A 14,271-nucleotide genomic window follows, 5' to 3' on the forward strand; every position below is an offset into this window, starting at 1 on the left:
GTTTCGCTTAATTTTATGTCAAAATTTGGCGAAAATTGGTAAACGTGGTACCAGGTTTTATTTGTGAGACCACGACGAATCGAATGGCACCGGTGCGGTGCTCGTGCGACGTCTCCTTGCAGAGTTGTGCGCTTTTTCGCGAAACGAGTCGCGAATTGGAAAATCGATTTTTGTCCTTCGATTTTCTGCGCCGTACAGTCGCTTCTGCTGCGGTTTTTTGGTTTTTTGAGGAGGATTTGGGATGGCTGCCGGCGGAGTACGTACACCACTCCCCGGAATATATACACCGCCTGCCGGCGGAGTACGTACACCGCTTGCCGGATTATATACACCGCCTGCAGGCGGAGTACGTACACCGCTTGCCGGAATATATACGCCGCCTGCCGGAATATATACACCGCCTGCCGGCGGAGTACGTACACCGCTTGCCGGAATATATACACCGCCTGCCGGAATATATACACCGCCTGCCGGCGGAGTACGTACACCGCTTGCCGGAATATATATGCCGCCTGCCGGAATATATACACCGCCTGCCGGCGGAGTACGTACACCGCTTGCCGGAATATATACACCGCCTGCCGGAATATATACACCGCCTGCCGGAATATATACACCGCCTGCCGGCGGAGTACGTACACCGCTTGCCGGAATATATACACCGCCTGCCGGAATATATACACCGCCTGCCGGAATATATACACCGCCTGCCGGCGGAGTACGTACACCGCTTGCCGGAATATATACGCCGCCTGCCGGAATATATACACCGCCTGCCGGCGGAGTACGTACACCGCTTGCCGGAATATATACGCCGCCTGCCGGAATATATACACCGCCTGCCGGAATATATACACCGCCTGCCGGAATATATACACCGCCTGCCGGCGGAGTACGTACACCGCTTGCCGGAATATATACGCCGCCTGCCGGAATATATACACCGCCTACCGGCGGAGTACGTACACCGCCTGCCGGAATATATACACCGCCTGCCGGAATATATACACCGCCTGCCGGCGGAGTACGTACACCGCTTCCCGGAATATATACGCCGCCTGCCGGAATATATACACCGCCTGCCGGTATATATTCATCGCCTGCCGGCGGAGTACGTACACCGCTTGCCGGAATATATACGCCGCCTGCCGGAATATATACACCGCCTGCCGGCGGAGTACGTACACCGCGCTCCGCAATATATACACCGCCGGCCGGCGGAGTACGTACACCGCTTGCCGGAATATATACACCGCCTGCCGGCGGAGTACGTACACCGCTTGCCGAAATATATACACCGCCTGCCGGAATATATACACCGCCTGCCGGCGGAGTACGTACACCGCTTGCCGGAATATATACACCGCCTGCCGGAATATATACACCGCCTGCAGGCGGAGTACGTACACCGCTTGCTGAAATATATACACCGCCTGCCGGCGGAGTACGTACACCGCGCTCCGCACTATATACACCGCCGGCCGGCGGAGTACGTACACCGCTTGCCGGAATATATACACCGCCTGCCGGCGGAGTACGTACACCGCTTGCCGAAATATATACACCGCCTGCCGGAATATATACACCGCCTTCCGGCGGAGTACGTACACCGTTTGCAGGAATATATACACCGCCTGCCGGAATATATATACCGCCTGCCGGAGGAGTACGTACACCGCTTGCCGGAATATATACACCGCCGGCGGAGTACGAACACCGCCTGCCGGAATATATACACCGCCTGCCGGAATATATACACAGCCTGCCGGCGGAGTACGTACACCGCTTGCCGAAATATATACACCGCCTGCCGGCGGAGTACGTACACCGCTTGCCGCAATATATACACCGCCGGCCGGCGGAGTACGTACTGGGACAATTTGTCCTGGGACAATTTGTCCTGGGGACAATTTGTCCTGGGGACAATTTGTCCTGGGACAATTTGTCTTGGGGACAATTTGTCCTGGGACAATTTGTCCTGGGACAATTTGTCCTGGGGACAATTTGTCCTGGGGACAATTTGTCCTGGGACAATTTGTCCTGGGACAATTTGTCCTGGGACAATTTGTCCTGGGGACAATTTTTCCTGGGACAATTTGTCCTAAGACAATTTGTCTTACGACAATTTGTCCTGGGACAATTTGTCCTGGGACAATTTGTCCTGGGACAATTTGTCCTGGGACAATTTGTCCTGGGACAATTTGTCCTGGGACAATTTGTCCTGGGGACAATTTGTCCTTGGGACAATTTGTCCTGGGGACAATTTGTCCTGGGACAATTTGTCCTAGGACAATTTGTCCTGGGACAATTTGTCATGGGACAATTTGTCCTGGGGACAATTTGTCCTGGGACAATTTGTCCTGGGACAATTTGTCCTAAGACAATTTGTCCTCGGGACAATTTTTCCTGGGGACAATTTGTCCTAGGACAATTTGTCCTGGGACAATTTGTCCTGGGACAATTTGTCCTGGGGACAATTTGTCCTGGGGACAATTTGTTCTGGGAGAATTTGTCTTGGGACAATTTGTCCTGGGGACAATTTGTTCCCAGGACAATTTGTCCTCGGGACAAATTGTCCTGGGACAATTTGTCTTACGACAATTTGTCCTGGGACAATTTGTCCTGGAACAATTTGTCCTAGGACAATTTGTGCTGAGACAATTTGTCCTGGGACAATTTGTCCTGGGGACAATTTGTCCTGGGGACAATTTGTCCTGGGACAATTTGTCCTGGGACAATTTGTCCTGGGACAATTTGTCCTGGGGACAATTTGTCCTGGGACAATTTGTCCTAAGACAATTTGTCCTGGGAGAATTTGTCCTTGGACAATTTGTCCTGGGGACAATTTGTCTTGGGGACAATTTGTCCTGGGACAATTTGTCCTGGGACAATTTGTCCTGGGGACAATTTGTCCTGGGACAATTTGTCCTGGGGCCAATTTGTCCTGGGGACAATTTTTCCCCAGGACAAATTGTCCTGGCACAATTTGTCCTGGGACAATTTTTCCTGGGACAATTTGTCCTGGGACAATTTTTCCTGGGGACAATTTGTCCTGGGGACAATTTGTCCTGGGACAATTTGTCCTGGGGACAATTTGTCCTGGGACAATTTGTCCTCGGACAATTTGTCCTGTGGACGATTTGTCCTGGGGACAATTTGTCTTGGGGACAATTTGTCTTGGGACATTTTGTCCTGGGGACAATTTGTCCTGGGACAATTTGTCCTGTGGACAATTTGTCCTGGGGACAATTTGTCCTGGGACAATTTGTCCTAGGACAATTTGTCCTGGGACAATTTGTCATGGGACAATTTGTCCTGGGGACAATTTGTCCTGGGACAATTTGTCCTGGGACAATTTGTCCTAAGACAATTTGTCCTCGGGACAATTTTTCCTGGGGACAATTTGTCCTAGGACAATTTGTCCTGGGACAATTTGTCCTGGGACAATTTGTCCTGGGGACAATTTGTCCTGGGGACAATTTGTTCTGGGAGAATTTGTCTTGGGACAATTTGTCCTGGGGACAATTTGTTCCCAGGACAATTTGTCCTCGGGACAAATTGTCCTGGGACAATTTGTCTTACGACAATTTGTCCTGGGACAATTTGTCCTGGAACAATTTGTCCTAGGACAATTTGTGCTGAGACAATTTGTCCTGGGACAATTTGTCCTGGGGACAATTTGTCCTGGGGACAATTTGTCCTGGGACAATTTGTCCTGGGACAATTTGTCCTGGGACAATTTGTCCTGGGGACAATTTGTCCTGGGACAATTTGTCCTAGTACAATTTGTCCTGGGAGAATTTGTCCTTGGACAATTTGTCCTGGGGACAATTTGTCTTGGGGACAATTTGTCCTGGGACAATTTGTCCTGGGACAATTTGTCCTGGGGACAATTTGTCCTGGGACAATTTGTCCTGGGGCCAATTTGTCCTGGGGACAATTTTTCCCCAGGACAAATTGTCCTGGCACAATTTGTCCTGGGACAATTTTTCCTGGGACAATTTGTCCTGGGACAATTTTTCCTGGGGACAATTTGTCCTGGGGACAATTTGTCCTGGGACAATTTGTCCTGGGGACAATTTGTCCTGGGACAATTTGTCCTCGGACAATTTGTCCTGTGGACGATTTGTCCTGGGGACAATTTGTCTTGGGGACAATTTGTCTTGGGACATTTTGTCCTGGGGACAATTTGTCCTGGGACAATTTGTCCTGTGGACGATTTGTCCTGGGGACAATTTGTCTTGGGGACAATTTGTCTTGGGACAATTTGTCCTGGGGACAATTTGTCCCCAGGACAATTTGTCCTCGGGACAAATTGTCCTGGGACAATTTGTCCTGGGACAATTTGTCCTGGGACAATTTGTCCTGTGGACAATTTGTTCTGGGACAATTTGTCCTGGGACAATTTGTCCTGGGGACAATTTGTCCTGGGACAATTTGTCCTGGGACAATTTTTCCTGGGACAATTTGTCCTGGAAATTCTAAATTAATTCAGAATAAATTCTGCATTAATGCAGAATAAATTCTGCATTTATTCTGCATTAATTCAGAATTAATTCTGCATTTATTCAGAAGTAATTCTGCATTAATTAAGAATAAGTTCTGCATTAATTAAGAATAAGTTCTGCATTTTTTCAGAATAAATTCTGCAATAATCTAGAATAATTTCTGCATTAATTCAGAATAAATTCTGCATTAATCTATTATAAATTCTGCGTTAATTCAGAATTAATTCTGCATTAATTCAGAATAAATTCTGCATTAATTCAGAATTAATTTTGCATTAATTCAGAATAAATTCTGCATTAATTCAGAATTAATTTGGTATTAATTCAGAATAAATTCTGCAATAATTCAGAATAAATGCAGAATAAATTCTGTTTTAATTCAGAATAAATTCTTAATTAATTCAGAATAAATTCTGCATTTATTCAGAATCAATTCTGCATTAATTCAGAATTAATTCTGCATTAATTCAGAATAATTTCTGAATTAATTAGGAATAAATTCTGCATTAATTCAGAATAAATTCCGCATTTATTATGCATTAATTCAGAATTAATTCTGCATTTATTCGGAATTAATTCTACATTATTTAAGAATAAATTCTGCATTAAGTCAGAATAATTTTTTCATTAATTCATAATAAATTCCGATTTTATTCTTCAATAATTCAGAATTAATTCTGCTTTTATTCAGAATTAATTCTACATTAATTCAGTATAAATTCTGAATTAATTCAGAATAAATTCTGAATTAATTCAGAATAAATCCTGCATTAAGTCAGAATAAATTCTGTGTTTATTCAGAGAATGTGAGATTTTTTCGCGATGTTTTAGCGCGCGTTACACTCGAAAAGCCCTGCTCGTCGTTCGTCTCCTATGCATCGCTTAGCGAGCGAGTTTGAGGTTCTTGATCGACTTCTTGTCGTGTTCCGTCACGTTCTGAACGGTTATTGCTAAGTTTTTCGTCGTCATGGCGTTTCGGGGTGTACGAGCGATCTTTTAGAACGATCGCCGACGTATCGTCGACTCACGACGGAGCGCCTGTCGTTTTCTTCACCTTACATACGATCATGGATGCTTCATGGCAGCGTAGCTCTCGTAAAGAATATAGAATGTTGAAAAGAAAGCTGAAGCACCTTGTCTACGTAAGTTCACGATCTTTTATTCCGCATTAATTCAGAATTAATTCTGTATTTATTCAGAATTAATTCTGCATTAATTCAGAATAAATTCTGCATTAATTCATAATAAAATCCGCATTTTTTCTGCATTAATTCAGAATTAATTCTGCATTTATTCAGAATAAATTCTGAATTAATTCTGCATTAATTCAGAATAAATTTCGCATTTATTCTGCATTAATTCAGAATTAATTCTGCATTTATTCAGAATAAATTCTGCATTAATTCAGAATAAATTCTGCATTAATTCAGAATTAATTCTGAATTAATTCAGAATAAATACTACATTTATTCAGAATAAATTCTGCATTAATTCAGAATAAGTTCTGCATTAATTCAGAATAAATTCTGCATTAATTCAGAATAAATTACGCATTTATTCAGAATAAATTCGGCATTAGTTCCGAATAAATTCTGCATTAATTCAGAATAAATTCTGCATTAATTCAGAATAAATTCCGCATTTATTCAGAATAAATTCGGCATTAGTTCTGAATAAATTCTGCATTAATTCAGAATAAATTCTGCATTAATTCGGAATTAATTCTGAATTAATTCTGCATTTATTCAGAATTTGTCCTGGGGACAATTTGTCCCCAGGACAATTTGTCCTGGGACAATTTGTCCTGGGACAATTTGTCCTGGGGACAATTTGTCCTCGGACAATTTGTCCTGGGGCCAATTTGTCCTGGGGACAATTTGTCCCCAGGACAAATTGTCCTGGCACAATTTGTCCTGGGACAATTTGTCCTGGGACAATTTGTCCTGGGACAATTTGTCCTGGGACAATTTTTTCTGGGGACTATTTGTCCTGGGGACAATTTGTCCTGGGACAATTTGTCCTGGGACAATTTCTCCTGGGACAATTTGTCCTGGGGACAATTTGTCCTGGGACAATTTGTCCTGGAGACAATTTGTCCTGGGGACAATTTGTCCTGGGGACAATTTGTCTTGGGGACAATTTGTCTTGGGACAATTTGTCCTGGGACAATTTGTCCTGGGACAATTTGTCCTGGGGACAATTTGTCCTGAGGACAATTTGTCCTGGCACAATTTGTCCTGGGACAATTTGTCCTGGGACAATTTGTCCTGGGACAATTTGTCCTGGGGACAATTTGTCCTGGGGACAATTTGTCCTGGGACAATTTTTCCTGGGACAATTTGTTCTGGGGACAATTTGTCCTGGGGACAATTTGAACTGGGACAATTTGTCCTGGGGACAATTTGTCCTGGGACAATTTGTCCTGGGACAATTTGTCCTGGGGACAATTTGTCCTGGGGACAATTTGTCCTGGGACAATTTGTCCTGGGGACAATTTGTCCTGGGACAATTTGTCCTGGGACAATTTGTTCTGGGGACAATTTGTCCTGGGGACAGTTTGTCCTGGGACAATTTGTCCTTTGGACAATGTCCTTGAACAATTTGTCCTGGGGACAATTTGTCCTGGGACAATTGTCCTGGGACAATTTGTCCTGGGACAATGTCCTTGGACAATTTGTCCTGGGGACAATTTGTCCTGGGACAATTTTCCTTGGACAATTTGTCCTGGGACAATTGTCCTGGGACAATTTGTCCTGGGACAATTGTCCTGGGACAATTTGTCCTGGGACAATTGTCCTGGGACAATTTGTCCTGGGACAATTTGTCCTGGGACAATTTGTCCTGGGACAATTTGTCCTGGGACAATTTGTCCTGGGACAATTGTCCTGGGGGCAATTTGTCCTGGGACAATTTGTCCTGGGACAATTTGTCCTGGGACAATTTGTCCCTGGGACAATTTTTCCTGGGACAATTTGTCCTGGGGACAATTATTCCTGGGACAATTTGTCCTGGGGACAATTTTTCCTGGGACAATTTGTCCTGGGGACAATTTGTCCTGGGGAATATTTGTCCTAGGACAATTTGTCCTGGGACAATTTGTCCTGGGGACAATTATTCCTGGGACAATTTGTCCTGGGGACAATTTTTCCTGGGACAATTTGTCCTGGGGACAATTTGTCCTGGGGAATATTTGTCCTAGGACAATTTGTCCTGGGACAATTTGTGCTGGGGACAATTTTTCCTGGGACAATTTGTCCCCAGGACAAATTGTCCTGGGGACAATTTGTCCTGGGGACAATTTGTCCTGGGGACAATTTGTCTTGGGGACAATTTGTCTTGGGACAATTTGTCCTGGGACAATTTGTCCCCAGGACAATTTGTCCTCGGGACAAATTGTCCTGGGACAATTTGTCTTACGACAATTTGTCCTTGGACAATTTGTCCTGGGACAATTTGTCCTAGGACAATTTGTCCTGGGACTATTTGTCCTGGGACAATTTGTCCTGGGGACAATTTGTCCTGAGGACAATTTGTCCTGGCACAATTTGTCCTGGGACAATTTGTCCTGGGACAATTTGTCCTGGGACAATTTGTCCTGGGGACAATTTGTCCTGGGGACAATTTGTCCTGGGACAATTTTTCCTGGGACAATTTGTTCTGGGGACAATTTGTCCTGGGGACAATTTGAACTGGGACAATTTGTCCTGGGGACAATTTGTCCTGGGACAATTTGTCCTGGGACAATTTGTCCTGGGGACAATTTGTCCTGGGGACAATTTGTCCTGGGACAATTTGTCCTGGGGACAATTTGTCCTGGGACAATTTGTCCTGGGACAATTTGTTCTGGGGACAATTTGTCCTGGGGACAGTTTGTCCTGGGACAATTTGTCCTTTGGACAATGTCCTTGGACAATTTGTCCTGGGGACAATTTGTCCTGGGACAATTGTCCTGGGACAATTTGTCCTGGGACAATGTCCTTGGACAATTTGTCCTGGGGACAATTTGTCCTGGGACAATTTTCCTTGGACAATTTGTCCTGGGACAATTGTCCTGGGACAATTTGTCCTGGGACAATTGTCCTGGGACAATTTGTCCTGGGACAATTGTCCTGGGACAATTTGTCCTGGGACAATTTGTCCTGGGACAATTTGTCCTGGGACAATTTGTCCTGGGACAATTTGTCCTGGGACAATTGTCCTGGGGGCAATTTGTCCTGGGACAATTTGTCCTGGGACAATTTGTCCTGGGACAATTTGTCCCTGGGACAATTTTTCCTGGGACAATTTGTCCTGGGGACAATTATTCCTGGGACAATTTGTCCTGGGGACAATTTTTCCTGGGACAATTTGTCCTGGGGACAATTTGTCCTGGGGAATATTTGTCCTAGGACAATTTGTCCTGGGACAATTTGTCCTGGGGACAATTATTCCTGGGACAATTTGTCCTGGGGACAATTTTTCCTGGGACAATTTGTCCTGGGGACAATTTGTCCTGGGGACAGTTTGTCCTGGGGACAATTTGTCGTGGGGACACTTTCTTCTGGGACAATTTGTCCTGGGGACAATTTGTCCTGGGACAATTTGTCCTGGGACAATTTGTCCTGGGGACACTTTCTTCTGGGACAATTTGTCCTGGGGACAATTTGTCCTGAGACAATTTGTCCTGGGGACAATTTGTCCTTGGAAAATTTGTCCTGGGACAAATTGTCTTTCGTCGAATCTTCGCGAAACCGCTCTCTACGTGTTGCCGTGCCATTCTATAGGCGTAGCAATGTGAAACCCCGATTGGTAATAGTTTATTTATGACGTCAACATGTTAAACCGGTGAGGTCACGTGCATATGTTAGCGCGCCCGTCTCGTTTCAAAGAAACACGGTTTCTGGCTCGTTTTCGACGATGCGAAGGTCCGAGCGACGTCAAAAGGTAAGTAGTAGATAGTTACAATGCAGTTTTAGAGCGTTCGTCGCCCGCGGAGCGCGCGTACGAACGCGTCGCGTCGCCAAGTGGTGGCGCGAGCTTCGAATAGTGAATTTTTCGTTTCGAATGGCTTCGAAACGAAGGATTCGAGACGGTTTAGAACGTTTTGCGACGCGAAGCGTCGCTTTCGGCGTCGTTTTCGCCGAATTAATGTGTCCGTGAAAGGGGGCGTGTTCCCTTTCTTTCGCACGTGCTCTACGGCAAACGGCGACTCGGATGCCGTCGAGTGGCGGCAATTTGTAAACTGCACCATATGCCCTCTCGATCGACGTGCCGCTTATCGTCGTACGACGCGGCGTCGCGGAGTGGCGGCACGGTTAAGGTGGTGTCGTTTACGGTGTACGCGCGTAAGCGTATTGTTTGTTTCGCTTAATTTTATGTCAAAATTTGGCGAAAATTGGTAAACGTGGTACCAGGTTTTATTTGTGAGACCACGACGAATCGAATGGCACCGGTGCGGTGCTCGTGCGACGTCTCCTTGCAGAGTTGTGCGCTTTTTCGCGAAACGAGTCGCGAATTGGAAAATCGATTTTTGTCCTTCGATTTTCTGCGCCGTACAGTCGCTTCTGCTGCGGTTTTTTGGTTTTTTGAGGAGGATTTGGGATGGCTGCCGGCGGAGTACGTACACCACTCGCCGGAATATATACACCGCCTGCCGGCGGAGTACGTACACCGCCTGCCGGAATATATACACCGCCTGCCGGCGGAGTACGTACACAGCTTGCCGGAATATGTACACCGCCTGCCGGAATATATACACCGCCCTCCGGCGGAGTACGCACACCGCCTGCCGGAATATATACACCGCCTGCCGGCGGAGTACGTATACCGCTTGCCGGAATACGTATACCGCTTGCCGGAATATATACACCGCCTGCCGGCGGAGTACGTACACCGCTTGCCGGAATATATACACCGCCTGCCGGCGGAGTACGTACACCGCCTGCCGGAATATATACACCGCCTGCCGGAATATATACACCGCCTTCCGGCGGAGTACGTACACCGCTTGCCGGAATATATACACCGCTTGCCGGAATATATACTCCGCCTGCCGGCGGAGTACGTACACCGCTTGCCGGAATATATACACCGCCTGCCGGAATATATACACCGCCTGCCGGCGGAGTACGTACACCGCTTGCCGGAATATATACGCCGCCTGCCGGAATATATACACCGCCTGCCGGCGGAGTACGTACACCGCTTGCCGGAATATATACACCGCCTGCCGGAATATATACACCGCCTGCCGGCGGAGTACGTACACCGCTTGCCGGAATATATACACCGCCTGCCGGAATATATACACCGCCTGCAGGCGGAGTACGTACACCGCTTGCCGAAATATATACACCGCCTGCCGGCGGAGTACGTACACCGCGCTCCGCAATATATACACCGCCGGCCGGCGGAGTACGTACACCGCTTGCCGGAATATATACACCGCCTGCCGGCGGAGTACGTACACCGCTTGCCGAAATATATACACCGCCTGCCGGAATATATACACCGCCTTCCGGCGGAGTACGTACACCGCTTGCAGGAATATATACACCGCCTGCCGGAATATATATACCGCCTGCCGGAGGAGTACGTACACCGCTCTCCGGAATATATACACCGCCTGCCGGTATATATTCATCGCCTACCGGCGGAGTACGTACACCGCCTGCCGGAATATATACACCGCCTGCCGGAATATATACACCGCCTGCCGGCGGAGTACGTACACCGCTTGCCGGAATATATACGCCGCCTGCCGGAATATATACACCGCCTGCCGGCGGAGTACGTACACCGCTTGCCGGAATATATACACCGCCTGCCGGAATATATACACCGCCTGCCGGAATATATACACCGCCTGCCGGAATATATACACCGCGTGCCGGAATATATACACCGCCTACCGGCGGAGTACGTACACCGCCTGCCGGAATATATACACCGCCTGCCGGAATATATACACCGCCTGCCGGCGGAGTACGTACACCGCTTGCCGGAATATATACACCGCCTGCCGGTATATATTCATCGCCTGCCGGCGGAGTACGTACACCGCTTGCCGGAATATATACGCCGCCTGCCGGAATATATACACCGCCTGCCGGCGGAGTACGTACACCGCTTGCCGGAATATATACACCGCCTGCCGGAATATATACACCGCCTGCAGGCGGAGTACGTACACCGCTTGCCGAAATATATACACCGCCTGCCGGCGGAGTACGTACACCGCGCTCCGCAATATATACACCGCCGGCCGGCGGAGTACGTACACCACTTGCCGGAATATATACACCGTCTGCCGGCGGAGTACGTACACCGCTTGCCGAAATATATACACCGCCTGCCGGAATATATACACCGCCTTCCGGCGGAGTACGTACACCGCTTGCCGGAATATATACACCGCCTGCCGGAATATATATACCGCCTGCCGGAGGAGTACGTACACCGCTTGCCGGAGTATATACACCGCCTGCCGGCGGAGTACGTACACCGCTTGCCGAAATATATACACCGCCTGCCGGTATATATACACCGCCTGCCGGCGGAGTACGTACACCGCTTGCCGGAATATATACACCGCCTGCCGGAATATATACACCGCCTGCCGGATAAGTACGTACACCGCTTGCCGGAATATATACACCGCCTGCCGGTATATATACACCACCTGCCGGAGGAGTACGTACACCGCTTGCCGGAATATATACGCCGCCTTCCGGCGGAGTACGTACACCGCCTGCCGGAATATATACACCGCCTGCCGGAATATATATACCGCCTGCCGGAGGAGTACGTACACCGCCTGCCGGAATATATACACCGCCTACCGGCGGAGTACGTACACCGCCTGCCGTAATATATACACCGCCTGCCGGAATATATACACCGCCTGCCGGCGGAGTACGTACACCGCTTGCCGGAATATATACACCGCCTGCCGGTATATATTCATCGCCTGCCGGCGGAGTACGTACACCGCTTGCCGGAATATATACGCCGCCTGCCGGAATATATACACCGCCTGCCGGCGGAGTACGTACACCGCTTGCCGGAATATATACACCGCCTGCCGGAATATATACACCGCCTGCAGGCGGAGTACGTACACCGCTTGCCGAAATATATACACCGCCTGCCGGCGGAGTACGTACACCGCGCTCCGCAATATATACACCGCCGGCCGGCGGAGTACGTACACCACTTGCCGGAATATATACACCGCCTGCCGGTATATATACACCGCCTGCCGGCGGAGTACGTACACCGCTTGCCGGAATATATACACCGCCTGCCGGAATATATACACCACCTGCCGGAGGAGTACGTACACCGCTTGCCGGAATATATACGCCGCCTTCCGGCGGAGTACGTACACCGCTTGCCGGAATATATACACCGCCTGCCGGAATATATATACCGCCTGCCGGAGGAGTACGTACACCGCTTGCCGGAATATATACACCGCCGGCGGAGTACGAACACCGCCTGCCGGAATATATACACCGCCTGCCGGAATATATACACAGCCCTCCGGCGGAGTACGTACACCGCTTGCCGAAATATATACACCGCCTGCCGGCGGAGTACGTACACCGCTTGCCGCAATATATACACCGCCGGCCGGCGGAGTACGTACACCGCTTGCCGGAGTATATACACCGCCTGCCGGCGGAGTACGTACACCGCTTGCCGAAATATATACACCGCCTGCCGGTATATATACACCGCCTGCCGGCGGAGTACGTACACCGCTTGCCGGAATATATACACCGCCTGCCGGAATATATACACCGCCTGCCGGAGGAGTACGTACACCGCTTGCCGGAATATATACACCGCTTGCCGGAATATATACACCGCCTGCCGGAATATATACACCACCTGCCGGAGGAGTACGTACACCGCTTGCCGGAATATATACGCCGCCTTCCGGCGGAGTACGTACACCGCTTGCCGGAATATATACACCGCCTGCCGGAATATATATACCGCCTGCCGGAGGAGTACGTACACCGCTTGCCGGAATATATACACCGCCGGCGGAGTACGAACACCGCCTGCCGGAATATATACACCGCCTGCCGGAATATATACACAGCCTGCCGGCGGAGTACGTACACCGCTTGCCGAAATATATACACCGCCTGCCGGCGGAGTACGTACACCGCTTGCCGCAATATATACACCGCCGGCCGGCGGAGTACGTACACCGCTTGCCTGAGTATATACACCGCCTGCCGGCGGAGTACGTACACCGCTTGCCGAAATATATACACCGCCTGCCGGTATATATACACCGCCTGCCGGCGGAGTACGTACACCGCTTGCCGGAATATATACACCGCCTGCCGGAATATATACACCGCCTGCCGGAGGAGTAGGTACACCGCTTGCCGGAATATATACACCGCCTGCCGGAATATATACACCGCCTGCCGGAATATATACACCGCCTGCAGGCGGAGTACGTACACCGCTTGCCGAAATATATACACCGCCTGCCGGCGGAGTACGTACACCGCTTGCTGCAATATATACACCGCCGGCGGAGTACGAACACCGCCGGCCGGAATATATACACCGCCTGCCGGAATATATACACCGCCTGCCGGCGGAGTACGTACACCGCTTGCCGGAATATATACACCGCCTGCCGGAATATATACACCGCCTGCCGGAATATATACACCGCCTGCAGGCGGAGTACGTACACCGCTTGCCGAAATATATACACCGCCTGCCGGCGGAGTACGTACACCGCTTGCCGCAA

The sequence above is a fragment of the Oscarella lobularis genome, chromosome 18 (assembly GCF_947507565.1).
Source record: "Oscarella lobularis chromosome 18, ooOscLobu1.1, whole genome shotgun sequence".
NCBI classification, from domain to species: Eukaryota; Metazoa; Porifera; class Homoscleromorpha; order Homosclerophorida; family Oscarellidae; genus Oscarella; species Oscarella lobularis.